Source organism: Rattus norvegicus, chromosome 13, assembly GCF_021556685.1.
Source record: "Rattus norvegicus strain SHRSP/BbbUtx chromosome 13, alternate assembly SHRSP_T2T, whole genome shotgun sequence".
Classification (NCBI taxonomy): Eukaryota; Metazoa; Chordata; class Mammalia; order Rodentia; family Muridae; genus Rattus; species Rattus norvegicus.
In genome coordinates this window covers 53,055,492-53,082,654 of record NC_141546.1, presented here as the reverse complement: position 1 = coordinate 53,082,654, position 27,163 = coordinate 53,055,492, and the positions used below count along the sequence as shown (strand labels likewise).

Here is a 27,163-nt window from a genome sequence, read left to right as displayed (position 1 = left end):
CCTCCTCCAACCTTGTCGTTTATTAATTCCGACCCAAGCAGTTCCAGCTTGGGAACTGTTTACAGCTATTCAGAGTTTTCACATTTATGGATCCTGCTTCACAGTTTCAGAGTAGTCATAATTGTCAGGGAACAAGAGAGGATCCCAGCTGCATGTTAAGACAAGAAGAAGAGGGCAGCCAGGAGGAAGACTCATGGAGAGTGATCGCCCTGAGAAGAGCAGCCTCCTTTGGTGATGGAGAGAAGCTGGAAAACTCCAAGGAAAGAATAAAGGGAAGAAATACTCTATGCTCCTTTTCTTCCCTTTGGCTTCTTGCTGCACATAGAATAAATACAAAAACAAAAACAGGTGGCACAAAAGCCTGCCCAACATACACAAATCAATCAAGCTGGTGCTGGTCTGAAGTTCAGCTCTACTGGCTCGATTTCATCACGCTGGAGGGTGCTATGCACACCAGCACACTGCAAGGAGAGAAAAGCAGTTGTCAGTCTTACCCAGCTGTAAACCCTGAGAACTACCACAGGAACTGGCAGGCAGGATATGCTCACGAGGGCAACAGTGCCAGAAAATATTAAAGGAGTGACCAACCACTTTCCTATTGGATTCAAAGCCCTCTCTACAAGATGGAATGTATGCCCATTAACTGGGCTCCAAACCCATGTCTAGGAAGGTCCTATGCCTTAAGGGAGAACTTACTATCATTCTACTAAATGGACATAATATATTAATCTACCCTCTAACTTCTTCTCTTTACACTGTTTGGATGAGTGTACCTTTTAACCCTCATAAGAGAAGCCTCTTTTTACAGTAGATGGTGATTAATATAGAGAACCATAAAGAGACAAATACAGAGAAGAAAAACTATGGAGTGCTCAGATTTAAATACATACATCTACATCACACTCACTCTCATCCCAAGGCTGAGGAATTATCACAAAAGGGGAAATGGAAAGATTATACAAGGTGAAGGTAAGGAATAACTACAGTGAAACACTGTTTTCTAGATACGACAAGTTCCTTACACTCATGACCTTATGTGACGGTGACTGAATGCCAAAGACCCACACTGGATTAAGGTGGCCCAAGTCCCAGGATGAATAAGGGAGGGGCAATTGGTGCCTGCTGGCAGAAGGAGACCCAATTTTCTTAAGGCACGCAGCCTCTAATAAGCTACGCATGCTCTATAGATGGCCCTACCTGCATTCACACATTAGCAGCACTAAGTGGACTCAGTGGAGTTTGATTTTTTTAAAGAGCACATGAAGTTAGGAGGAAAAGTGGGAGGGAATAGGAAAGAAATTAGAGGGGACTAAATAGGAGTGAGTTTGATCAAAACACAGTAGATATAGGTATGTAATTCTCAAGCAATTAAAAATATAAAAGGAACGGTTCAAGTCAGATGTTTGGGACAAAATGCAGACTGGGGTAGGTTGGAGAAATGACAGAGGAAGGGAGAGGACTTGTTTGCCAGTGGACCATGTGGAACTTTAAAGACTGTATCTCAAACCGTTTGGAAGAAAGTAAGTAATGCATTCTAAATGCAAAACTCAAGCATTTCAAACAAGAGGAAGAGGATATTTGCTTGCTTCATTCTCCCTGGCAAAGAGCACTAGCACAGTGTGAAGGGAAAGGGGGGAACGCTGTGGTGGCATGTTTACCCACGGTGGCTCTTTGGTTTCCAGAGCAGGAAAAGTTCAAGGACTACCCTTCCTGTGTCTATATGTTTATGACACCTACACCCCTTTCACACACACACACATACACACACACACCATATACACACACATACACCGTACACATACACACCACACACAATATATACCACACACACACACCATCTACACACACATACACAATACACACCACACACACCACACAAACACACACACACACACCATCTACACACACATACACCATACACATACACACCACACACAATATATCACACACACACACACACCATCTACACACACATACACCGTACACATACACACCACACACAATATATATCACACACACACACACCATCTACATACACATACACAATACACACCACACAAACACACACACACACACACACGTCCTACCCTCTTCCATCTGGTCTCTGCTTACTGGGGCTTATTGGGTATTAAATAACTAACCCTGAATTATGCTGGTCACTAACTCTCAGGGTTGAAGCATTTAGAGACACTAGTCTCTCTGTGAAGTAGAAGAAATGAGCTTCTCACTCATGTTGTTCCTCAAATTGACTTTTAAAATGGAAGGAAGTAGAAGGCTAAAGAAGACTTTTATTTAAACATGGAACAGAAAGTAAAAAAGCACGCCCCACCTTCATTTCCAAATACTGCTAAAACATTTGACCAGGACACTAGGAGAGTGTATGCCATCATTCAAAAGAACAGTTGTAAGAAACAGAAAACACAACTTATAAAGCCTTCCAAGAAAAGCTGAGCTGGGTCTGATAGTGTACACAACCCATCCCAGCACTTGGGAAACCAAGGCAGGTGGATCTCTGTGAGTCTGAGGCTAGCCTGGTCTTAGAGAGTACAAGACTAGCCAGGGCTACTTCATGTGACTTTATCTAAACATTTCTTTTTTGAGAACGATGAAATTATTTGTACCAATATACAAATTAATTCCAGCCACTGTTTAGTGGACTCACACAGTCATCAGAGTGTACTTCAGAAGAAAGCAGTTAAAGATAAGTGAAATTTTATTTATTTATTTTTGAGATAAGGGACCCAGCATGTACTCCTGGTGGATCTGAATCTAAACAGATACAGGTAGTCAGAACAACCCTATGTGTTTGACATCCTTGAAGCTGAAGTTAAGATCTTCTAGATATATCAGAAATCAGTAACTAGGCGCTTTTCCAAATTGATACATGTACACACGAATTAAGAATGTATTGTAATATGACCCTCACCTTCATTATAACATCATTTGATTGTGGTTTTAAAGTAACCCCTGCCCATGGACTTCTCAAGAGCATCATCCAAAGAAATACACTAAACAATGACTCAGTCTGCTATAATTTGGGAAGGGGAAAAAAGTCACCTTACCCATAAATATGACACCTGGCTCCTACATGTTTACAAAACTTCCTAAAAGTTCACACCACAGACCCCACTGTGCTGGTGACTACATCCTTTCTGGAAGGTTCACTTCAGCTTTTTTGTTTGGTTGGTTTGTTTTGTTCTGTCTTTGAGTATGTGCCTTACTTTGCTTTGCTTAACTGATGAATTCTCCACTTTTAGATGAAAAGGACTCAGGTGAAGCTTCTTCCTGATAACACAGGCAACGGGATAAATAGGAAAACCTCCCTGAGCAGTCAACCCTAAGGAATGAAATAAACCAGTCCTGGGTGATCGTCTAGGGAGAGCAGCGCACCACAGTGGGAAGAGCCATTCCAGATAGATGAGGAAAAGCACTAAAAGTTGTCATACCTAATGCTTCAACCTCTAGCTCCATTCCCTAAAGCTGTAGCAGCCAGGAGATCTGAACTCTAGGCAGATAAAGGAACGATTACTCTCTGGGAATGATTTGCTTAAGGCAAAAATAACTACAAACATTGTGTATTTTGACAGCCACAGAATGGCCTCATGATAAGGCCCTCATGTGGATAACTTCCATGAGAGTATAGAGAGCTTCTAATTTGCTTGTCTCATTCGTCACTGTTGTCGTCATCGTCATCATCATAGTCACCACCATCATTGTCATCATCACCAGGTTGCTAAGGTTCATCCAAACAATTAAAAATATCTTCTTTAATATAAAAAAACTAAATGAGGGGACCAGTTCATTTTATGGACAGACGATGGGTGAAGCACAATGCAGAAAACTCACATCCACAATAATAGGTTTTCCAGGGTGGGGAGATGCCCAAGATACCAGCTCTGAGATGGAGGTCAGTATTCCGGAAGCTCATGAGTGAATGTTATTTTGAAAGGAAGGAAACCTTGAGCTGTAATGGGGTCTCAGAAAAGGTGCTATGACTTACACAGGGTTTGTGTGCTGGAAGCTGAGACTCCAAATAGCAGACCCAAAAGATGGTGGACCCTGTAGAAGGAGGAACCTCCAGGGGGATAATTAAACCAAAGGGCTCTAACCTCAGCAGGGATTAAGGTCCATGCCACAAGAGTGAGTCAGTTCTTCAGGGACTGAATTGAGTACAGTGAGTGGCTTGTTATAAAGTAAGATGACCTCGTGCTTTATCTCTTCTGTATACACCCCTTACCCCTGACTGCTACTCCTACCAGGTGACATCATTCATTATCTCATGATGCAGCATGGAACCCATGCCGGATGTGGCAACCAGAACTTGAATTTCTTCAGCTTCTATAAGGAAAAAAACTTTTCTCACCCAGTCTCGAGTATTTTGGTACAGAAACACAGAAGGACACCTAGAGATTGAGGCCAGACACTGTACAGCAAAGCTGGAGCTAATGCACAGAAGCTCTACGAGACCATCAGGAGGAGTGGTAAATGCGAAGCGTAGGCTGCACTGTAGACCCTTGAGTATTGATGAGGATGCTGGGACCCTGAGACATCCACAGAGGAAATCTGCGGATGTTCAGCGGCACCAGTCTATGCAACAGATACAAGCTGTGTGCGTTTCAGTTAGCAGGGCTCGGGGAATGAAGATACCTGGACTTTTTGGAGATCATGACTATACTGGAAGGCTCAGATGTCAGACATTTCTCTGCTATATTTGATGAGCTTGTTTTATGGTGTGGTTTTTGGCTTTTGGAATTAGACCTTTTTAAAAAAGACTTATTTATTTTATGTATATGAGCACACTGTTGTTCATACACCAGAAAAGGACATCAGATCCCATTACAGATCGCTGTGAGCCACCATGTGGGAGCAGGGAATTGAACTCATGACTTCTGGAAGAGCAGCCAGTACCCTTAACTGCTGAGCCATCTCTCCAGCCCAGAATAAGACTCTTGATTCTGCACTCTTATAGAAATTCTTTGCCCCGTACTACCATATGTAGGAAGTATGTAGTGTGTTCAATTTCACAGAAGTTCAGGTCAGAGTCTTAGGACTTCTGAAGCATATGGGAAGAACTGTAAGAGAGGAAAACAGGAGTGCTTAACTCACACCTCCCTGCGCTGAGCTTGAGTGTCACGTGACTGGCGAGTTTAAGTTCATGCCAGCTTAATTTCCCAGCAGTGAGTAGTGAAACCTGAAATTCAAGTGAACCCTTTCTTTTCTCTCTTAAGTTGCTTTTGCCAGAGTGGGTTTTTTGTTTGTTTTTTTTTTTTTAAATCACTACTAGAAAAGAAACTGAAACATCTTTGGAAGCTGGCTTCACTGGACTGAGTCATTTGTAGTTTCTGAATGGATCTGTAATTGAAGACTGACTCTGTTGACACCCACACTGCTTGTGGTTGGGAGATGCTATGGTTTTCATATGAAATTCACCCCCTCCCAACAACCCCAGGCTCCTCTGTTAGCTCTTCTTCCTAGCTCTTGGTGCTATTTTGGGAGGTGGTGGTGGAAATTTTAGGAGGTGGACCTTGCTTCAGGAACTGGTCCACTGAGAGTGCTCCTGTCTATCCTCAGCTCTCTAGTCCTCTGTCATGATGTAAGACAGCAGCCTTCCACCTCCTCCACACATTCCCTTCGCCATTATGGCCAGCCTGCCTCTGGCCCAAAATAATGGAGCTAGGTGCTTTCAGACTAAACTAACTTCCAGGCAAAATAACTCCTCCCTCCTCTTTCTTAAACTGGTTTGTCACAACAAAAAAAATGATTACCTGAGGATGAGCTGTTTGTTTCTGAAGGTATACGTCATCCCAGTGCCCACCGCAGAAATGTTGAAGCATTAAAATGAAGAAACCTAAGATTAAACATTAGGATCTGGGAATTACATGAGAGAAAATAGTTGAAAGGGAGAGAGATGCTCAGTAGCATGGGGCAAGGGGAGGGAGGATGGGGCAGGCACTGCTCTTTTCATTATGGGACAAGAAGTTCTGTGGAACACTGAAACTAAGTGCTGGAAAGCTAAGGCTTGGGCAGCTTTTAGCTTTAAGCACAGGTAAGGAAGTGGCCTAAGGTGTGTATCGTTCTAATGATCATAGTCCTGACTCCTATTAAGACCAGAGGTCACAACGTGGAAAAGGACAAAGGTGAAGCTTCCTGAAAGGAGGAAAATGGGGGCTTAAAACATTTTGCCCAGGAATGTGGAGACGTAGCTCCCAAGCAGACCAGAATGAATGGCTTCGCAAAGGGAAGTAAGAGTTCTCTAGGCTGGGCCACGTAGCCCAGTTGTAGAATTCTTCTCTCAAATGCCCAGGACCCTGGGTTGATCCCCACACTCGGGTTGCTGGTTCATTGTACGGTTGGGACAATATGACAGGAAGGTGATGTGTTGAGCTGTGTCTGCACCTTAGCTTAGCAGACTGTCTCAGCCATGTGCGATGTAAGCTCCCCCTCCCCCTCCAGAGCACACCTCGAGCTATTCTCTGAGAATATCCAGCCATATTAATCTCCAAAAACGTGTGTCAGCGTTTCAAGAGCAGTGGGGCCGCTGTCCTTTTCCTCAGCGTAAAGGGCCAGGTGGATGGTGTTTCATATGCTCGCCTCCAATCTGGCTTTGTGTTGAGAGTCATGAGAACAAAGCCTGCCCTGGAAGTTCTCCTACAACGGGGAAGGGAGTGCTGATGAGGTGACTTAGCAGTTAAGGGTCAGAAGTTAGAAGAACTGAGGATTGGTTCCCAGCAGCCGCATGGTAGCTTACAACCTTCTGTAACTCCAGTTCCAGGGAAATCCAATGACCTCTTTGAACCTCCCTCAGCACCAGGCATACACTTGATATACATACATATATACATACATACATATATACACAGAGAGAGAGAGAGAGAGAGAGAGAGAGAGAGAGAGAGAGCACTCTTACCCACTTAGCCATCTCCACAGCCCCTAAGGACTAATTTCAAATGTGATTATTATTCCTTTTATTTATCTTAACCCACCAAGGCCTTGCATGCCTATCCTGTAATTAAGAGATGCTCCCTACCCTAGAGAGACCTGTGATCTCTATCACCATTACAGGATGGACCAGGACCCTCAGGGATCTCTGGAACTTTCCTACAGAATGTGACCGGGAAAGTAACCAGGAGTCATCTAGGTTTACACAGCTCTTGTGCTGAGTCACTGTGGCGTGGCTGGGAGAATTCGATAAGAAGGCTATGATGTGCTGAGCTGTGTCTGTATCTGCATGTGCAGCAGACTGTCCCATCCATGTGAAATGGGAGCGCCACACCCCCTCCAGAACGTGCTTGGAACCATTCTCCTGAGAAAACCTGGCAACATTAATCTCCAAAATGTGTGTCAGTATTTCAAACAGGAAGCAGATAGTGCTCCCAAACTGGGATAAAATCCAGGAAGGGTTTATTTACCAAGTGACTCATTGTGACAGAATGCAATTTTGGGAAGTCACAGAGAACAGTGCAGAAGCCAGCAGTGGTAGAATACTCCAGTCTTTAGAGCAAAAAGGATAAAGGTTATCAAAGCCCAGAGGGAAAAATTTGCATAGAGCATTGAAGGGGGCTCACACAGGGAAGGAAGGACGCAGGTTACTAATAATGTGCTCACATTTTCCCATGAAGGCTTACTTACCATTGATTAACCCTGCTGGGACCCAGAGGGCAAAGGTGTTTCTGATTTGATGCTTTAAAGTTCAACCTCCAGGGTAAGAAGCAGGGTGAGAGGTGATGAGCCGTAAGCCCAGGCAAATGGACCAGACAGGGTACGGCTTACATCATCTATAATGCTGAGAACAGGCTCCTGTAGTTAAGTAGCTACTGTTGTGCTTCCTAACTCAAATCCGTTTCTCAAACTGAAGTGTAAGGATGATTACCGAGGGGTAGGAAGCACGTATACTCGTAAAGGACCTACCAGATGTTTCTTTTTTACTGTACCCATTTCTATAACGTTCAGTTTGTCCATGAACCTCCTCCCACTTAGCAAAGATAAGAAGATATTACCGGGCTGGAGAGATGGCTCAGCCGTTAAAAAGGCTAGGCTCACAACCAAAAATATAAGAAGATATTACCTACCCCACAATCTCAATCAAGGGTGTTTTCTTAGGATTTAAAAGGCCATTGGGTTTTCATTAAACTAAAATAAAAAGAGATAATCTCTTAATGATAAAGCCCAATAACCACCCCCCAGAATATATTTATATTAGGAAGAAGCCTGTTAGAAATTTCCTATCAAAGACAATATTGTGGCATTATTATTAAATCAAATAAGCAAAAAAGTACTGGCAGGAGGGTGGTGAGTTTGCCCTTATGAGTATGAATTGTTCTCCTATTCAAAATCAATACTTATTCCTCCTCCTCCTCCTCCCACTTCTCCCACTCCTCCTCCTTCGTTTGTGTGTGTGTGTGTGTGTGTGTGTATGTGCGCGCACACACGTGCGAGCGTGTACACACAAGAGAAAGAGGGGAGTAGGAGGGAGGAAGACAGACAGAGAGAGAGAGAGAGAGAGAGAGAGAGAGAGAGAGAGAGAGAGAGAGAACGAACGTAGATGATGGAAACCAAACCTTGGGCTCATACATGTTAGGTAAGTGTTGTACCATTGAGTTATATCCTCATTAAAAACAAAACAAAACAAAACAGAACAGCATCTAAAATGATTTCTTGTTTTCTGTGTTTGTGTAGGAGCCTGTGCATATGTGTGCCATGAGCATATAGGTGCCTGTGGAAGCAAGAAGAGGACATCACAGCCTCTGGAGCTGTAGTTGCAGGTGATCGCAGACTGCCAGACTTGGGCTCTAGGAATTGAACTAGGGTCCTCTGTGAGAGAGGTGCCTCTTCTTAACCCCCGAGCCATCGTTTCCAGCCCTGGCTATATTTTGGATAGCAGTCATGTACTGGGTAGTGACTGTATTCTGAGAAACATGTCCTTAGGGTTTTCTCTCATCATGTGAGCATCCCCACAGAGCCCACTTGCGTAAACCAAGAGGCTATGATGTCACTAAGTGATTTGATCTTATGAGTCCACTGTGATATAGGCTGGCTGTCATTGACTAAAACATTATGAGGTCCATGATTTCCTGTTATTACCTTATTAAATAATGAAGAAGAGCATTTTCATGTATTACTTTAATACCTGACAAAACCAGCAAAGTATAGGAAGTCTACATCTTCATTTAATCTTGAATGCTTTACATGCACAAGTGCCACTTCATTTCTTTGTGTTTTTATGACATGGATGAAAATGGATATTGTAGATTTACTTGACGAATAGATTTAGATTTTTTTCTGGCATACTTTATGCTATTGTTGTGATATTTTGCTTTACCAACTCAACTAATTACATGATAGGAGCTTTATATAAACGTAGTAAGTCAACTACATCTATAATTTTCTGATAAAAATATAACAAACACATAAGAGCAATTTTCCAGTGGAGATGATGTATTCCTCAGGCTCCAAGCCATAGAAACCTAAGCAGAATAAAGGGAGCTGGGGGAAAGGAATGAAAGAGACTTCGGAGAGCAGCTTGGAAGGGTGACTGGTTTAACACCTAATACTAAGACATACATGGGAAGTAGTAAAGGCACTAAGTCTTCAATTACATATAAAGATGAGGAAAAGGTTTGGAGTTAACGATGATGGTAACTCTTTCTAGTCCTTATTCTCTCTGGCTCCTACCCAATGTGATGAGAGAAAAGGGAGGAAGGGAAATAAAAAAAATAGAAACTGGACAGAAAAGTTGAGCTGCTGTTATGCGCAGATGATGACTATTATGCACTTTAAAAAATCCAAGAGAATCTACAAAACAACTATGAGAATTAACGGTACCTTGCTGGACATAGATTACTATGCAATATGCATGAGGAGATAAATCAATGACTGGATGAGTTTTTTTTAAAAAAATATTGTTTAGCCTGTTGTTACTAAAATTCCTTCCTTTGGAGAGACTAAGCCAAGTCTACCTCTCCTCCCAAGGTCCCAGTTATCAATGGAGTAGGGATTCCACCCAAATTCACTCTGGGGAATCAAGGAGATTATTGGGCTTCTTTTCAGAGCTTTGATGAGTGTTTCCTTACAGTAGTGTGGTCACTTTTCCTCCAACTAGCCACACCTGAAAAGCCTTACCCAGAATTAATGAGAACTTGCTCATAGTGACATAGATGAAGCACCCTTCCAGTGTCTCCTGATCTCTATTACCTCTCCCTGAGGCCACATGAAGAATTGCCAGGTGGCAAAGAACAGCTGGATACCAGACAAGGATCCCATGCTCTACTCCTCCCCTCTGTGCTGGGCTGTAATCCATGGACCAACTCAACTGGAATGATCTTTTGTAAAGAAGCACTGAGGAGGATTCCTCAAGATGACAATTGCTTGGCCCAGAGGATAGTCACTTACAACAAGGAGCAACATCGAAAAAACAAGACATTAAAGGATTTTATATTGAACAAATATATGATGGGAAGGAAAATTTTAAACCCAGACAAATGGAGAAATGTATTTTTATTGGGAGATGCAATAGTCTTAAAAGGTTAGTTGTGCTGAAAGTGACATATAGATTCAATGCAAAGTAGTCCAATTTTTGAACAAGCTACGTCTTGTGAAATTAGGCAAGTTGAGTCTATAGCAAAGAATCTAGAACAGTTACAAAGTTGTAAAGTTACAAAGTTTCAGGCTGGGCTGGGGAGGTGCCTTGGTGGGTAAAATGCTTGCTATAGAAGCGTGAGAACCTGACTCCAGGCCCCCCAGTATGAACATAGAAGTTATAACCCAGTCTTTGAGTGGTAGGGTGAGGTGGGAGGTGGGGGGGGGAGAGGGACATAATGACAGTGACAACACGTAAACAGTTGGATCATGGAGGGCTGGACTTATTAATAGTAACAACAACAACAACAACAACAACAATAATAGTAATAAGATGATGACTTCAACATATAACAAGGATACATGCTCCACTATGTTCATAGCAGCCTTATTTATAGTAGGCAGAAGCTGAAAAGAACCCAGATGTCCCTCAACAGAGGAATGAATGCAGAAAATGTGGTACATTTGCACAATGGAGTACTTCTCAGATATCAAAAACAATGACTTCATGAAATTCATAGGCAAATGGATTGAACTAGAAAATATCATCCTGAGTGAGGTAACTCAATCCCAGTGCTATGCACTCACTGATAAGTGGATATTAGCCCAAAAGCTCAGATTAACCAAGATACAATCCACAGACCACATGAAGCTCAAGAAGAAGGATGACCAAAGTGTGGATGCTTCAGTCCTTCTTACAAGGGGGAACAAAAATATTCATAGGAAGAAATACAGAGACAAAGTTTGGAGCAGAAACTGAAGAAATGGCCATTCAGAGCCTGCCTCACCTGGGAATCCAGTCCATATACATACAGCCACCAAATCCAGACAATATTGCTCATGCCAAGAAGTACAAGATGACAGGAGCCTGATACAGCTGTCTCCTGAGAGGCTCTGCCAGAGCATGACAAATACAGAGGCAGATGCTTGCAACCAACCACTGAACTGAGAATGAGGTCCCCATTGGAGGAGTTAGAGAAAGGATTGAAGAAGTTGAAGGGGTTTGCAACCCCATAAGAACAACAATACCAACCAACCGGAGCTCCCAGGGACTAAACCACCATCCAAAGAGTACACATGGACAGACCCATGGCTCCAGCTGTATATGTAGCAGAGTATGGCCTTATTGTGCACCAATGGGAGGAGAAGCCCTTGGTTCTTGCCCAGGCTTGACCCCCCAGTGTAATGGAATATCAGGGTGGGGAGGTTGGAATGGGTCAGTGGGTACATGGGGGAATACCCTCATAGAAGAAGGGGAAGGAGGGAAAGGATAGGGGGTTTATGGACAGGAAATTGGGAAAGAGAATAACATTTGAAATATAAATAAAAATATCCAATAAAAAAAGATGATGACCCAAGAGGCAGAGACAGGTAGACCAATGTGATTCTAAGGCTAGCCTTGTCTACACAGCAAGTTCTAGGCTTGCTACAGGAAAGGACTTATAGTTCTATTTTTCAATGTTTTTTAATTTAGTTACAGTTGTTGAGATATGCTTCTGACTCAAACCAAAGCAACCAAGGTGGAGGATCCAGTGCTGACACATGTGTACGGTCACTTGATTATATGCATGTTAAAGCAGCTCAGTAAAGAAAATGTGAAAGTCTCTTTTTAATGATGACACTTAAGTAGATGGAAGGAAATGAACTTTGCCCTACTTCATTACCATGGATAAAAATAAACTGAGATTTTTTCAGCATTAAATCTGGACAGCAGAAGAGTGAAGCTTCAGTAGGAGACACGAGTAAGTGTCTGAATCATTTGGTGTATTGAGGACTTCTAAGGAGAATATAAAAGGTACCCAGCAAGAAAGGGAAAGTTAAAATTAAAATTGAGAGTTCCCCTTCAATAAAAGGCTTGAAAAATAGGTCTAAGTACAGATCGAAGAAGATATACACATGTACAGTCACTAGTATATGGAGACATAGCATACCTGTGTTTGATATGCATATGTATTTATGACTAACACACCTATACATACCCATGTACATTTGTATGTGACATCTGAGTCTATACGTAACAAATGACTCAAGACTCAAAACACTCAAGAACTTTAGTCTCATTAATTAGTAAAACAAAAAGTGAAAAAGACCTTTAAATGGGACTTCTTATAGATATCCAAATGGATAATAAGCACATGAAAAATGCAACTTAAAAAGAAAGAAGTCGCCCAGGAGCGGCAGGACCCCTGTGCCTGAGACACCGCTGGAACCTGAAGGAAACAGACAGGATAAACAGTTGTCTGCACCCAAATCCCGTGGGAGGGAGAGCTAAACCTACAGAGAGGCAGACACGCCTGGGAAACCAGAATAGACTGCACTCTGCACACATCCAGACGCCAGAGGAAAACACCAAACGCCATCTGGAACCCTGGTGCACGGAGGCTCCCGGAAAGAGCGGCGCAGATCTTCCCGGTTGCTGCTGCCACGGAGAGGACTTAGGCAGTACCCCACGAGCAAACTTGAGCCTCGGAACCACAAGTAAGACCAACTTTTCCGCTGCAAGAAACCTGCCTGGTGAACTCAGGACACACAGAGGCAAAATACCTCTAGGACCGGGAACTTCCTGTGTTTACCGGAAGTCCCACACCCGCGGACCCCAGCCCGCAGCAGCTCTCTGCTCCCAGACCCGGTGAGAGAGAGACCCAACCGCCTGGTCAGGTGCGCACTCCCGAAGCTGCAGATCGGAGGAGACCACCAACACTGCCCACCCCTGCCCACATCCCTGGCCCAAGAGGAAACTGTATAAGGCCTCTGGGTTCCCGTAGGGGAGGGCCCAGGAGCGGCAGGACCCCTGTGCCTGAGACACCGCCGGAACCTGAAGGAAACAGACAGGATAAACAGTTCTCTGCACCCAAATCCCGTGGGAGAGAGAGCTAAACCTTCAGAGAGGCAGACACGCCTGGGAAACCAGAAGAGACTGCACTCTGCACACACATCTCGGACGCCAGAGGAAAACACCAAACGCCATCTGGAACCCTAGTGCACGGAAGCTTCCGGAAAGGGCGGCGCACATCCTCCTGGTTGCTGCCGCCGCAGAGAGCTCGTGGGCAGCATCCCGCAAGCAAACTTGAGCCTCGGGACCACAGGTAAGACACACTTTTCTGATGCAAGTGACCTGCCTGGTGAACTCAAGACACAGGCCCACAGGAACAGCTGAAGACCTGTAGAGAAGAAAAACTACACGCCCGAAAGCAGAACACTCTGTCCCCATAACTGGCTGAAAGAAAACAGGAAAACAGGTCTACAGCACTCCTGACACACAGCCTTATAGGACAGTCTAGCCACTGTCAGAAATAGCAGAACAAAGTAACACTAGAGATAATCTGATGGCGAGAGGCAAGCGCAGGAACCCAAGCAACAGAAACCAAGACTACAGGGCACCATCGGACACCAATTCTCCCACCAAAACAAACATGGAATATCCAAACACACCAGAAAAGCAAGATCTAGTTTCAAAATCATATTTGATCATGATGCTGGAGGACTTCAAGAAAGACGTGAAGAACTCCCTTAGAGAACAAGTAGAAGCCTACAGAGAGGAATCGCAAAAATGCCTGAAAAAATTCCAGGAAAACATAAATAAACAAGTAGAAACCCATAGAGAGGAGTCACAAAAATCCCTGAAAGAATTCCAGGAAAACACAATCAAACAGTTGAAGGAATTAAAAATGGAAATAGAAGCAATCAAGAAAGAACACATGGAAACAACCCTGGATATAGAAAATCAAAAGAAGAGACAAGGAGCTGTAGATACAAGCTTCACCAACAGAATACAAGAGATGGAAGAGAGAATCTCGGGAGCAGAAGATTCCATAGAAATCATTGACCCAACTGTCAAAGATAATGTAAATTAGAAAAAGCTACTGGTCCAAAACATACAGGAAATCCAGGACTCAATGAGAAGATCAAACCTAAGGATAATAGGTATAGAAGAGAGTGAAGACTCCCAGCTCAAAGGACCAATAAATATCTTCAACAAAATCATAGAAGAAAACTTTCCTAACGTAAAAAACGAGATACCCATAGGCATACAAGAAGCCTACAGAACTCCAAATAGATTGGACCAGAAAAGAAACACCTCCCGTCACATAATAGTCAAAACACCAAACGCACAAAATAAAGAAAGAATATTAAAAGCAGTAAGGGAAAAAGGTCAAGTAACATATAAAGGCAGTCCTATCAGAATCACACCAGACTTTTCGCCAGAAACTATGAAAGCCAGAAGATCCTGGACAGATGTCATACAGACCCTAAGAGACCACAAATGCCAGCCCAGGTTACTGTATCCTGCAAAACTCTTAATTAACATAGATGGAGAAACCAAGATATTCCATGACAAAACCAAATTTACACAATATCTTTCTACAAATCCAGCACTACAAAGGATAATAAAGGGTAAAGCCCAACATGAGGAGGCAAGCTATACCCTAGAAGAAGCAAGAAACTAATCGTCTTGGCAACAAAACAAAGAGAAGAAAAGCACACAAACATAACCTCACATCCAAATATGAATATAACAGGAAACAATAATCACTATTCCTTAATATCTCTCAACATCAATGGCCTCAACTACCCAATAAAAAGACATAGATTAACAAACTGGATACGCAACGAGGACCCTGCATTCTGCTGCCTACAGGAAACACACCTCAGAGACAAAGACAGACACTACCTCAGAGTGAAAGGCTGGAAAACAACTTTCCAAGCAAATGGTCAGAAGAAGCAAGCTGGAGTAGCCATTCTAATATCAAATAAAATCAATTTTCAACTAAAAGTCATCAAAAAAGATAAGGAAGGACACTTCATATTCATCAAAGGAAAAATCCACCAAGATGAACTCTCAATCCTAAATATCTATGCCCCAAATACAAGGGCAACTATATACGTAAAAGAAACCTTACTAAAGCTCAAAACACACATTGCACCTCACACAATAATAGTGGGAGATTTCAACACCCCACTCTCATCAATGGACAGGTCATGGAAACAGAAATTAAACAGAGACGTAGACAGACTAAGAGAAGTCATGAGCCAAATGGACTTAACAGATATTTATAGAACATTCTATCCTAAAGCAAAAGGATATACCTTCTTCTCAGCTCCTCATGGTACTTTCTCCAAAATTGACCATATAGTTGGTCAAAAAACGGGCCACAACAGGGACAGAAAGATAGAAATAATCCCATGCGTGCTATCAGACCACCGCGGCCTAAAACTGGTCTTCAATAACAATAAGGGAAGAATGCCCACATATACGTGGAAATCGAACAATGCTCTACTCAATGATAACCTAGTCAAGGAAGAAATAAAGAAAGAAATTAAAAACTTTTTAGAATTTAATGAAAATGAAGGTACAACATACCCAAACTTATGGGACACAATGAAAGCTGTGCTAAGAGGAAAACTCATAGCGCTGAGTGCCTGCAGAAAGAAACAGGAAAGAGCATATGTCAGCAGCTTGACAGCACACCTAAAAGCTCTAGAGCAAAAAGAAGCAAATACGCCCAGGAGGAGTAGAAGGCAGGAAATAATCAAACTGAGAGCTGAAATCAACCAAGTAGAAACAAAAAGGACCATAGAAAGAATCAACAGAACCAAAAGTTGGTTCTTTGAGAAAATCAACAAGATAGATAAACCCTTAGCCAGACTAACGAGAGGACACAGAGAGTGTGTCCAAATTAACAAAATCAGAAATGAAAAGGGAGACATAACTACAGATTCAGAGGAAATTCAAAAAATCATCAGATTTTACTATAAAAGCCTATATTCAACAAAACTTGAAAATCTACAGGAAATGGACAATTTCCTAGACAAATACCAGGTACCGAAGTTAAATCAGGAACAGATAAACCAGTTAAACAACCCCATAACTCCTAAGGAAATAGAAGCAGTCATTAAAGGTCTCCCAACCAAAAAGAGCCCAGGTCCAGATGGGTTTAGTGCAGATTTCTATCAAACCTTCATAGGAGACCTCATACCAATATTATCCAAAGTATTCCACAAAATTGAAACAGATGGATCACTCCTGAATTCCTTCTATGAAGCCACAATTACTCTTATACCTAAACCACACAAAGACCCAACAAAGAAAGAGAACTTCAGACCAATTTCCCGTATGAATATCGACACAAAAATACTCAATAAAATTCTGGCAAACCGAATCCAAGAGCACATCAAAACAATCATCCACCATGATCAAGTAGGCTTCATCCCAGGCATGCAGGGATGGTTTAATATACGGAAAACCATCAACGTGTTCCATTATATAAACAAACTGAAAGAACCAAACCACATAATCATTTCATTAGATGCTGAGAAAGCATTTGACAAAATTCAACACCCCTTCATGATAAAAGTCCTGGAAAGAATAGGAAATCAAAGCCCATACCTAAACATAATAAAAGCCATATACAGCAAACCAGTTGCTAACATTAAACTAAATGGAGAGAAACTTGAAGCAATCCCACTAAAATCAGGGACTAGACAAGGCTGCCCACTCTCTCCCTACTTATTCAGTATAGTTCTTGAAGTTCTAGCCAGAGCAATCAGACAACAAAAGGAGGTCAAGGGGATACAGATTGGAAAAGAAGAAGTCAAAATATCACTTTTTGCAGATGATATGATAGTTTATTTAAGTGATCCCAAAAGTTCCACCAGAGAACTACTAAAGCTGATAAACAACTTCAGCAAAGTGGCTGGGTATAAAATTAACTCAAATAAATCAGTTGCCTTCCTCTACACAAAAGAGAAACTAGCCAAGAAAGAAATTAGGGAAACGACACCCTTCATAATAGACCCAAATAATACGAAGTACCTCGGTGTGACTTTAACCAAGCAAGTAAAAGATGTGTACAATAAGAACTTCAAGACACTGAAGAAAGAAATTGAAGAAGACCTCAGAAGATGGAAAGATCTCCCATGCTCATGGATTGGCAGGATTAATATAGTAAAATGGCCATTTTACCAAAAGCGATCTACAGATTCAATGCAATCCCCATCAAAATACCAATCCAATTCTTCAAAGAGTTAGACAGAACAATTTGCAAATTCATCTGGAATAACAAAAAACCCAGGATAGCTAAAACTATCCTCAACAATAAAAGGACTTCAGGGGGAATCACTATCCCTGAACTCAAGCAGTATTACAGAGAAATAGTGATTAAAAACTGCATGGTATTGGTACAGAGACAGACAGATAGACCAATAGAATAGAATTGAAGACCCAGAAATGAACCCACACATCTATGGTCACTTGATTTTTGACCAAGGAGCCAAAACCATCCAATGGAAAAAGGATAGCATTTTCAGCAAATGGTGCTGGTTCAACTGGAGGTCAACATGTAGAAGAATGCAGATCGATCCATCCTTATCACCCTGTACAAAGCTTAAGTCCAAGTGGATCAAGGACCTCCACATCAAACCAGACACACTCAAACTAATAGAAGAAAAACTAGGGAAGCATCTGGAACACATGGGCACTGGAAAAAATTTCAATGGCTTATGCTCTAAGATCAAGAATCGACAAATGGGAAGGTGGGTCAGAAAATTGGACATTGAACTGCATGAGGATCCAGCTATACCTCTCTTTGGCATATACCCAAAAGATGCCCCAACATATAAAAAAGACACGTGCTCCACTATGTTCATCGCAGCCTTATTTATAATAGCCACAAGCTGGAAAGAACCCAGATGCCCTTCAACAGAGGAATGGATACAGAAAATGTGGTACATCTACACAATGGAATATTACTCAGCTATCAAAAACAACGGCTTTATGAAATTCGTAGGCAAATGGTTGGTACTGGAAAATATCATCCTGAGTGAGCTAACCCAATCACAGAAAGACATACATGGTATGCACTCACTGATAAGTGGCTATTAGCCCAAATGCTTGAATTACCCTAGATGCCTAGAACAAATGAAACTCAAGATGGGTGATCAAAATGTGAATGCTTCACTCCTTCTCTAAAAGGGGAACAAGAATACCCTCGGCAGGGAAGAGAGAGGCAAAGATTAAAACAGAGACAGAAGGAACACCCATTCAGAGCCTGCCCCACATGTGGCCCATACATATACAGCCACCCAATTAGACAAGATGGATGAAGCAAAGAAGTGCAGACCGACAGGAGCTGGATGTAGATCGCTCCTGAGAGACACAGCCAGAATACAGCAAACACAGAGGCAAATGCCAGCAGCAAACCACTGAATTGAGAATAGGACCCCCGTTGAAGGAATCAGAGAAAGAACTGGAAGAGCTTGAAGGGGCTCGAGACCCCATATGTACAACAATGCCAAGCAACCAGAGCTTCCAGGGACTAAGCCACTACCTAAAGACTATACATGGACTGACCCTGGACTCTGACCTCATAGGTAGCAATGAATATCCTAGTAAGAGTACCAGTGGAAGGGGAAGCCCTGGGTCCTGCTAAGACTGAACCCCCAGTGAACTAGACTGTTGGGGGGAGGGCGGCAATGGGGGGAGGGTTGGGAGGGGAACACCCATAAGGAAGTGGAGGGGGGAGGGGGATGTTTGCCCGGAAACCAAAGAATTATTATTAAGTATTAAATAAATTAAAAAAAAAGAAAAAAAAAGAAACAAAAAAAAAAAAAAGAAAGAAGTCACAAAACCCATGCTATATGCCTATTAAGTATACCAAGGGTGTTAGTGAGCTTCGAGTTACAGGGACAAACACCTACGAAAGCTTAAAAGGATGCTGGGTTTACTTCGATTGACTGTTGCAGAGGTTAGGATGTCAGTTTCACCAGTGGGGAGGGAAAACCAGCAACAGGGAGCACGTGGCTAAGTAAAGGCACCCACCTTACAGAGGCCTAGAAACAAACGTACAGAAGGGAAGGGGCTGGGCTCTCGTGTTCTGATCCTACTTCTGTCTACAGGCCCTCACCTTTTAAAGGCCCCACCACTTCCCCATTCCCTGGTGGTCAAACCTTTAACACAAGGCCTTTTGGGGACATTTGACATCTAAACTATAACACTGCTGGTTGTGAAAGGTCTCTAACTGTAGTTTTCATACATTTTGGGCAAGACTGTAATTTGAAATGCATACTAAGGAAGGCATCTTTGGCAGTATTGGCTAAACCAAAGCCTGTACAGCCTCCTACAGCATAAAAAGACTACTAGTTAATTGTGCTCAGAGAACACCAAATAAGCGTGAAGCTCATACCCATTCATAAGAGTCAAAACCCAGAAACAATTAAAAATCCCACCAAAAGGAATCTGTGTAAATAAACTTCTCTGTGTCAAACAGTGTAAAGAATAAACACTTCCATATGCCACAGAGATGAATCCTTTAGACAATAGTTGAGAAAATGAAGGCAGGCACAAGAAAGTGCGTGCTGTATAGTTCCAGTCCTGGGAAGCTAAAGGATATGAAGCTTTAATTCAAGGTGGGAGGGAGAGAGGGGAGGGAGAGGGAGCAGAAAAGAGGGAGAGAATCTCTGTGGAGGGAGGAATGACTGGGAGAATGATGTAGAAGTCTTCTGGAGTACTGAAAATGTTCTAGGCTAGAGCTAAGTGGAGGTGACTTGGCTATACGCCAGTGTGAACATTAGCTCTTGTATTAATCTCTATGCTCTTCATAGTATTAATACCTAAGCTAAAAGATTAAAAAAAATTAAGTACTTTTTTCTGCTTTCTTCTATTTATTTTTATTTTTGTTTATGTGTTCTGTCTATGTTTGTATGAAATTATATCATGTGTGTAGGTATCTGTCCCAACCTGGGCACTGGGCACTGGGACTGAATTCAAACCTTCTGAAAGAACAGCAGGCATTCTTACTCACTGAGCCTTCTCTCTAGGCCCCTTCCTCTTTTCTAATTGCCACAAAGTTAACCTAAGTTATACACTGGTCCACTACTTAAGAGGAGCTCAACTTACATGGCACTTGTGCTCTAAAAAGTCGTAGCCTCCTAATGACGAAAGAGCTGAGTTACTTATGGACAAGTGTATGGAACAAACTTCCATCCACAACACACACAGTATGTTTGACATTTTCAGGTCTACTCTTAACTCCCTGAAAAAGAAAGCAATGGGCATAAGACGAGGAAGTCAAGAGATCATTTCCGGAACAGCCGATTGGGGTTCAGGGAGGAACTTAGAATTTCTCTTGACTGTGTGTGGCTCAGAGAACATCACTGAAGAGGGAGCAGAGAGAGTGTGAGAGATGGGAAATAAGCAACAAAGATGACGATTAGGTGTGACACCGCTTTATACTCATGGACTCACTACAAAGGGCTTGTAAGAGACTGGGCCAGTCAGAATTTCTTCATGGAGACCGCATCGGCCTTTGAGGGAATATTGGTGGCTAATGGTTGTTAGAGGAAGGGGCATCTCCTTCTTCACTGGAGAAGCACTGACAAGCTGTCCATGCTCCAGTGAATTACCCTTCACCAAAGCTCATGAAAGCAATTTGTCTAAGTTCTAAGGGCCACAGACAAATGGAAGACAAGAGAAGAGTAAAGAGATTCATTAGAAGGTTTTCAGGGTGGTGGCAGCGGGAATGGGGCAGGGGAAGTGGGGCAAGTGACTGAAATTGGTTATACACATGTATGAAAATGTCATAGAAAAACTGGGGGAAAATACACATACTCATACACATATCATGTACACTCGCGTACACATCACATACATTTACATACTAGCACACACTCACATACACACATTATACAGTCACAAATTCCCACCACACATACACTTTAAAGAGTGGGCTCACGTGACTGCCTGTGGAGAGAGCAGTGAACAGTAGAGAGTGCTGACACTCTCTCTGTCCTTGCAGAATGGTATAATTCCCAGCATGCCCGTGGACAGAACAATGGTAGCTTCTGGCTACATTCCTGCACTACCACCCTATATCTCACAAGTTTCCAAAGGATGAACATCTACCACTTCCTTTTGTAGAAGGAAGGTCAATTCTCCTTTCGAGCCACCATGACAATCACTGCGCCAGACAAGATATATTGGACCTTTAGAATTCCTTCAACACCAACATAAACTAAGTCCCCAGTATCTCACAAACGCCTGGGCATTCCAACTTCCTTTTTTCCTTTTACTCTCTAGCTTGAATTCTTCTTTCACGATTTGATCATCTGTCTTTTGTGGAAACCTCTCTCAGAGACTTTATATCCCCCTATGGCAGCCTTCTGATAGCAAGAAGCTGGCTAGATTCTGGATCACCGTGCTGATGGTTTTGGGTTGACCTCATGTGCACATATCTTTCTTTCATATTTTAGAAAGTTTGACGCGGCGAGGCAGCCTTTAGAAAAGCAAGTAGGAATGCGGGATTTTAAAAAGCAAGTGTTACTGAAACGTTAGTTTCCTTGAGGACTTGGCTCCCCTTCTCTCTCAGTTCAAAGCAAGTAAATATTCTAGAGTTTCTGCTCCCAACTTTCCCTCTCTTGCTAACCTATTTATATTCCCTTGAATTCACACATTTTCTTCCTAGCAATTAACCCTGATACACTGTCCTCTCCTGTTACTTCTGACCAAGACAAGTATGTTGACAAAGGGCGCCTGCAACAGCCTGTCTAGGGTCTCAGAGCTCTGAGCTGCCACACACAGTACCTTGCAGAGTTTACCTCTGGTCATCCCACAGTGAGGGTAAGACTGCAATCCTGGGAGGGGAGAGAAATGTCAAATATTACCTACCAATGTGGATGTGTAAGAATCATAAACTAAATATACCGGTTGCTTTCTACAGTTCTCTTATGAAACTATGCATTCGTGAATGCAGTAACTTCCTACTTTTGTCTTTAACGGGGTTTTCAGTTCTTCGTGTGTGTACTAGGTAGGTTTTTATCTAGAACTGATGATTCTGTAGGATTAGAACACGTCCTATTGGGGACAAAGTTTAATTATTTTTTGTTTACTATGTCCAGAAAAGAATACAGTGTTTCCACTTCTAGAAAGTCACATTAAATGAATGCTTGTTGGTTTGTGCATTTTGCCACAGAGTCCCCCAAGAGGATCTTACTTCATGGAAATTAATTTCAACACAAAACCCGAGAATCACATAATCCTTACCCAGATGCTGTCCGGCTGCTGCTGTGGGGGTTGGGGATTTCGCCCCGAGGGTTTGTGGCTGTATTCCAATTTAGGGAGATGCATGCTAGCAATCAAGTATTTCCTGGTCTTTCAGTTGACTCTTCGGCTTTCTCATTTGAGGTTCTAACTCACCTGCTGCAGGTCTCTTTACTGGGTTGGGGTGGAGAGAGCTGTGTTCTGTGTTGAACAGGAAGTATGATAGGTTACAAGACATACATGCAATTGTTTAAGGAGAACAGAGAAAGATGAAGCCCAGAGAACACTCAGAGTTTCTGTGCTTTATTCATTTTCATATCCTTTCTCTACATAGCTGATGAAATTTAGTGTTTCCAGTACAATTAAGAATATTGGAAACACTACAAGGGAGTGATTGTGTATGCCTGTTTATATATTAAACACACACACATATACATACATACATACATACATACATACATACATACATTAGAGAACTTTTTAAAAATAAAAAATTGTAAGAATATAGAATGAGTAAGGATCTTTCAATAGGTTAGCAAGAGAGGGGAAGTCGGGAGCATTATAATTTTTAACAAAAGCCAAGGGTATTAATGAAATAGTGACTTTTATAATCTAAATGCTTTCTATGGGCTGTTCCTACTAATTCACTTATTAGGCAACATTTTAGAAATAAAAGAAGAGCCCAAGAATTACTAGACCCCTGACTTTAGTAAAAAAGAGCTCCTCTTATTGATATTGCTATGTTCAAAAATGCAAGTGTCAACTTGAGAGGTTCAAAAGCCTTGGGAGTAAAAATGTTCAGTTCCCCAGGAAGCAAACTGGGCTCCTCAGAGGGAGCCACTGACAATGGACCATAGATCAGTGATGGCCTGACTTAGGAGGGTACGTCTGGAGCTGAGACAGCTCCTGGGACACCTTAGCTGGAGGAGATAACAAAGCCAGAACTGAGCTGGTCTACAAAATTCTTCAAGGTCTCACTAAAGATAATGAAACTAATATAGCAACCAATCAAAACTATAGTAATGTCACTGTTTTGCCGCAACCAATAGAAGTTACCTAACCCTCCTGGAAAATTCTCGTAGCCCCTGTAAAAAGGGGGCCTTTGAGCTCCTCAAGTTGATACCGTCTTTTGGTTGACTCCTGCACGGTGGCTGTTTCTACAGAATAAATTCTCTTTGCCTTCATACTGAGTCTGGGGTTTTCCTTCAGCATTTCTCAGACCCTAACAAACTCAGAATACAAATCAAGCTATCCACATTTTTTTTTGCTTTTGTTTGCAGAAACTACGGTTATCTGGGAAGAGGAAACCTCCAGTGAGAAAGTGTCCCCATTAGATTGGTCTGTAGGCAAGCCCGTGGGGACATTTTCTTCATTTTGATTGATGTGGGAGAGTGCAGCCCACTGTGGGTGGTGACACCCATGGCAGCTGGTCCTGGATTGTATAAGAAAGTGGGCTGAACAAGTCTTGGGATGGGAAGCAGTAAGCAGTTTTTCTCTGTGGCACCTGCTTCAGTTTCTATCTCTGACTTTCCACCCTGAGTTCCTGCCCTCACTTCCCTTTGTGATAGAATTACGCTGTAAGAAGGAGTAAATCTTTTCTTCCCATAGGTTGTTTTTGGTCATTGTTTTATTACAGCAAACAAGAAACATAATTACAATATGTATTCAAACTAAATAAAAAGAGGAAGTGGGAACATTTATTTGTTGGAAAGAAAAAAATGCTTTTAAAAAAAAGCCATGCTGTCACTGAAATAAATGTTGTGTTTATGAAATATCTCACAGAAGTACTTAGTTGAAATTGACCTTTTGTCTTGATATTGCATGGTACAATTTTAAGTGCAACAGCTTAGCCATCATTGATTTAAAAGTAAAACTGTACTAGAAAAAGGTTGAGATTTTATTAAGAAATAAGCATGCATATTAAAAGAACTGAATTTTAAAACTCACATTAACATTGTATTTGTTTCTTATGGCCATTGTAACATGTTACCAACATGCCCCATGGCTTACTGCCATACAAATTCACTACTTTAGAGTTCAAGGCTAGAAAAAAATCTTAGGGACCAAAAAGTATGGTTAATAAAACCATGCAAGATGTGCTACGGAAGTGGTTCTCAACCTGTGGGTTCAGACCCCCTTGGGAGTTGACTGACCCTTTCATGGGGGTCACCTAAAACCACCAGAAAACACAAATACTTACATCATAATTCACAACAGTGGCAAAGTTACAGCTATAAAGTAGCAAAGAAAATAATTGTATAATTGGGGTCACCATAACACAAAGAATTATATTAAAGGGTCACGGCTTTAGGAAGATTGAGAACCACTGCTCTAGGGGAAAAACATGTTTCCTTGCTTTTTTGTGATCTATTATTTGTGGAGTTGGTAATCAACCCTAGTCAAGGGCTCTACAGCTGAACTTCATTCTCAACTCCTTTTAAAAAGTGTAGCCCCTATCTAACTCGCACACACACACACACACCACACAAACACAAACACACACACACACCACATACACACACATACTACACACACACACACACACACCACACATACACACACATACCGCACACACACACATAACACACACCACACATACACACACATACCACATACACACACACACTACACACACACACCCCACACATACACATACCACACATACACACACACACACACACACATAACACACACACACACACACACACACACACACACACACACACACACACACACACAAATGCCCCCAAACAGAATGTATCATTTAAAAAGTAATTCTCTCATTTTTCTTAAACTCTAAATGAATACAAATAGAAATTTCTCTCAGGTTGTCAAAACGCCAAAAGTTATTGTTAAGGCTTTTAACACTATTTTTCCGTGTTCAGATCATATGCATTGTATCAAGAGAAATAAGCAAATTAGCTATTACAATTTCACACCTGTCACAAAGAGAACTATAATTAAAAATGCATCTTAAGTGTGGCATTATGGAAATTCTAAGGACTTTGAAGGTATCAGCAAACAAAACTAAAAAGTAGGTGCTCCCATTTGAATCTGTGCATTAATGACTGCAATATTAATATTTTCACAGGAAGCCGGAGGTTTTGCCAAGCAAGTTACCTTTGCTTTTTGTTTAACTTTAAGTAGTTTGTACACGGGCTTGCCCCTTGTAAATCCCTCTTCTGACTCATGACCATGTCTTTGTTTTCTGATCCACTAGTTGAACCAGAGCCATCTGTGTAACCATACATGTGAATCATCCACTAGAGTCTGGCAGGTTCACTATAGTGTACACAACGGAAGACAATGACCCCCTCATGGCATCCCTCAGTGGCCAAACTTCATCAAGAAGGCTATGCCCCCTTGAAATCCTCCTGCATCTATGACTGATTATTACTGTTTCCTCATGGTGCAGGCCCAGTGCAGACAACTGCTATAACCCCGTAATTATACTGGCTGTATACGTGTATTTAATATCTATGCCTATCAGGTAGACATTAAATATCATTTTATATGCAGAGGAGGAAAATGAGAAATAGAAACACATGTGACTTGCCTGAAATCCAATAAACAGTTCAGAGAGGTATGATAAACAGGAAGAGGATTTGTCTTCAGCACGTATTTTAACTGCAGTGGCATGTGTCACCTCACTCAGTCTTCTGACTTCACACCATAGGCATAACACCTTTCCTCCAAGTCAAACAGTAAAATATATGATCTTGGGCACGTAGAAAAGTCTCTTCTAAGGAGGTAGCATAGCTGACCTGTACTGACTTCAGGTGCTAAGTGAAGTGGGTATTAGGAATGTATACCCAGTCCGGTTTTTATGAGCCTGGTAACAGGAAACAGAACAGAGTCTGTCCTGTCCCCATCAAGGACTCTCAACAGGCAACAAACCTCCTGGTAGTTAAGAGTGTAAGGCCAGAGTCTTAAGCTAGTGACTGCACATTTTGTATTCTTTGTTTTGACCCAGTCCCCTATCTGTAAACTTTTCTTTGAGTATCGATTGAAATTTTGATCCCTGTCAGGTTTTGATCTTCTGAACTTTTGAGTTGCTGGTGTCCGGGGATTTTTATTCAAAAGCGGTCAAATGATCAAAGAAAAACTTTCCCAGAGATGGTGTTTTCCTTGAAATCTCTGTAAGTTTTCTTAGCTACCCTATATCAGTAGCTATATATCAGTATGGAAAAGAAAATTATTTTTGAATCTCACTTCTTCAACCTCCTTTGCCACTCTATTCTGGGTGGCTTTCTTTCTTTGTACCTTCTCTCTGTCTCTCTGCATCTTGCCATTTTTCTTATCAAAACATTGTCCCTTCAGATCTAATCTCAGGAGTCAGGCAAAGGTATTTTTGGCTCTATTTCCAAGTAATAACGTTTTCCCGAGGTTGTCACTTCTGTTGGTTCGTATTTACTTCTTGATCTTATAGAGCCACAGTAACACAAACTACCTTGAATGGCGAAGACAATTAAGGCTACTGAAGCATCAACAGAAGCAGGGTTTCCCTGCAGACGTGAGCCTCATCAACTGAGCGAGCCTATAGCTTCCGGGGGC

At 42.0% G+C, this 27,163-nt stretch overlaps 1 long non-coding RNA gene across 2 annotated transcripts; it reads right to left on the bottom strand.

The window, feature by feature from the left end:
* Window positions 1-27,163, bottom strand: LOC120096262 (uncharacterized). Of its 2 annotated transcripts, XR_015635999.1 has the most exons (4): window positions 26,166-27,163; window positions 22,613-22,810; window positions 22,154-22,203; window positions 1-461 (listed from the first exon to the last, which is right to left on the bottom strand). It is a non-coding gene; the product is annotated as an uncharacterized LOC120096262 (long non-coding RNA). The 2 variants fall into 2 exon arrangements; XR_015635998.1 differs by lacking the exon at window positions 22,154-22,203 and having other exon boundaries at window positions 26,166-27,154.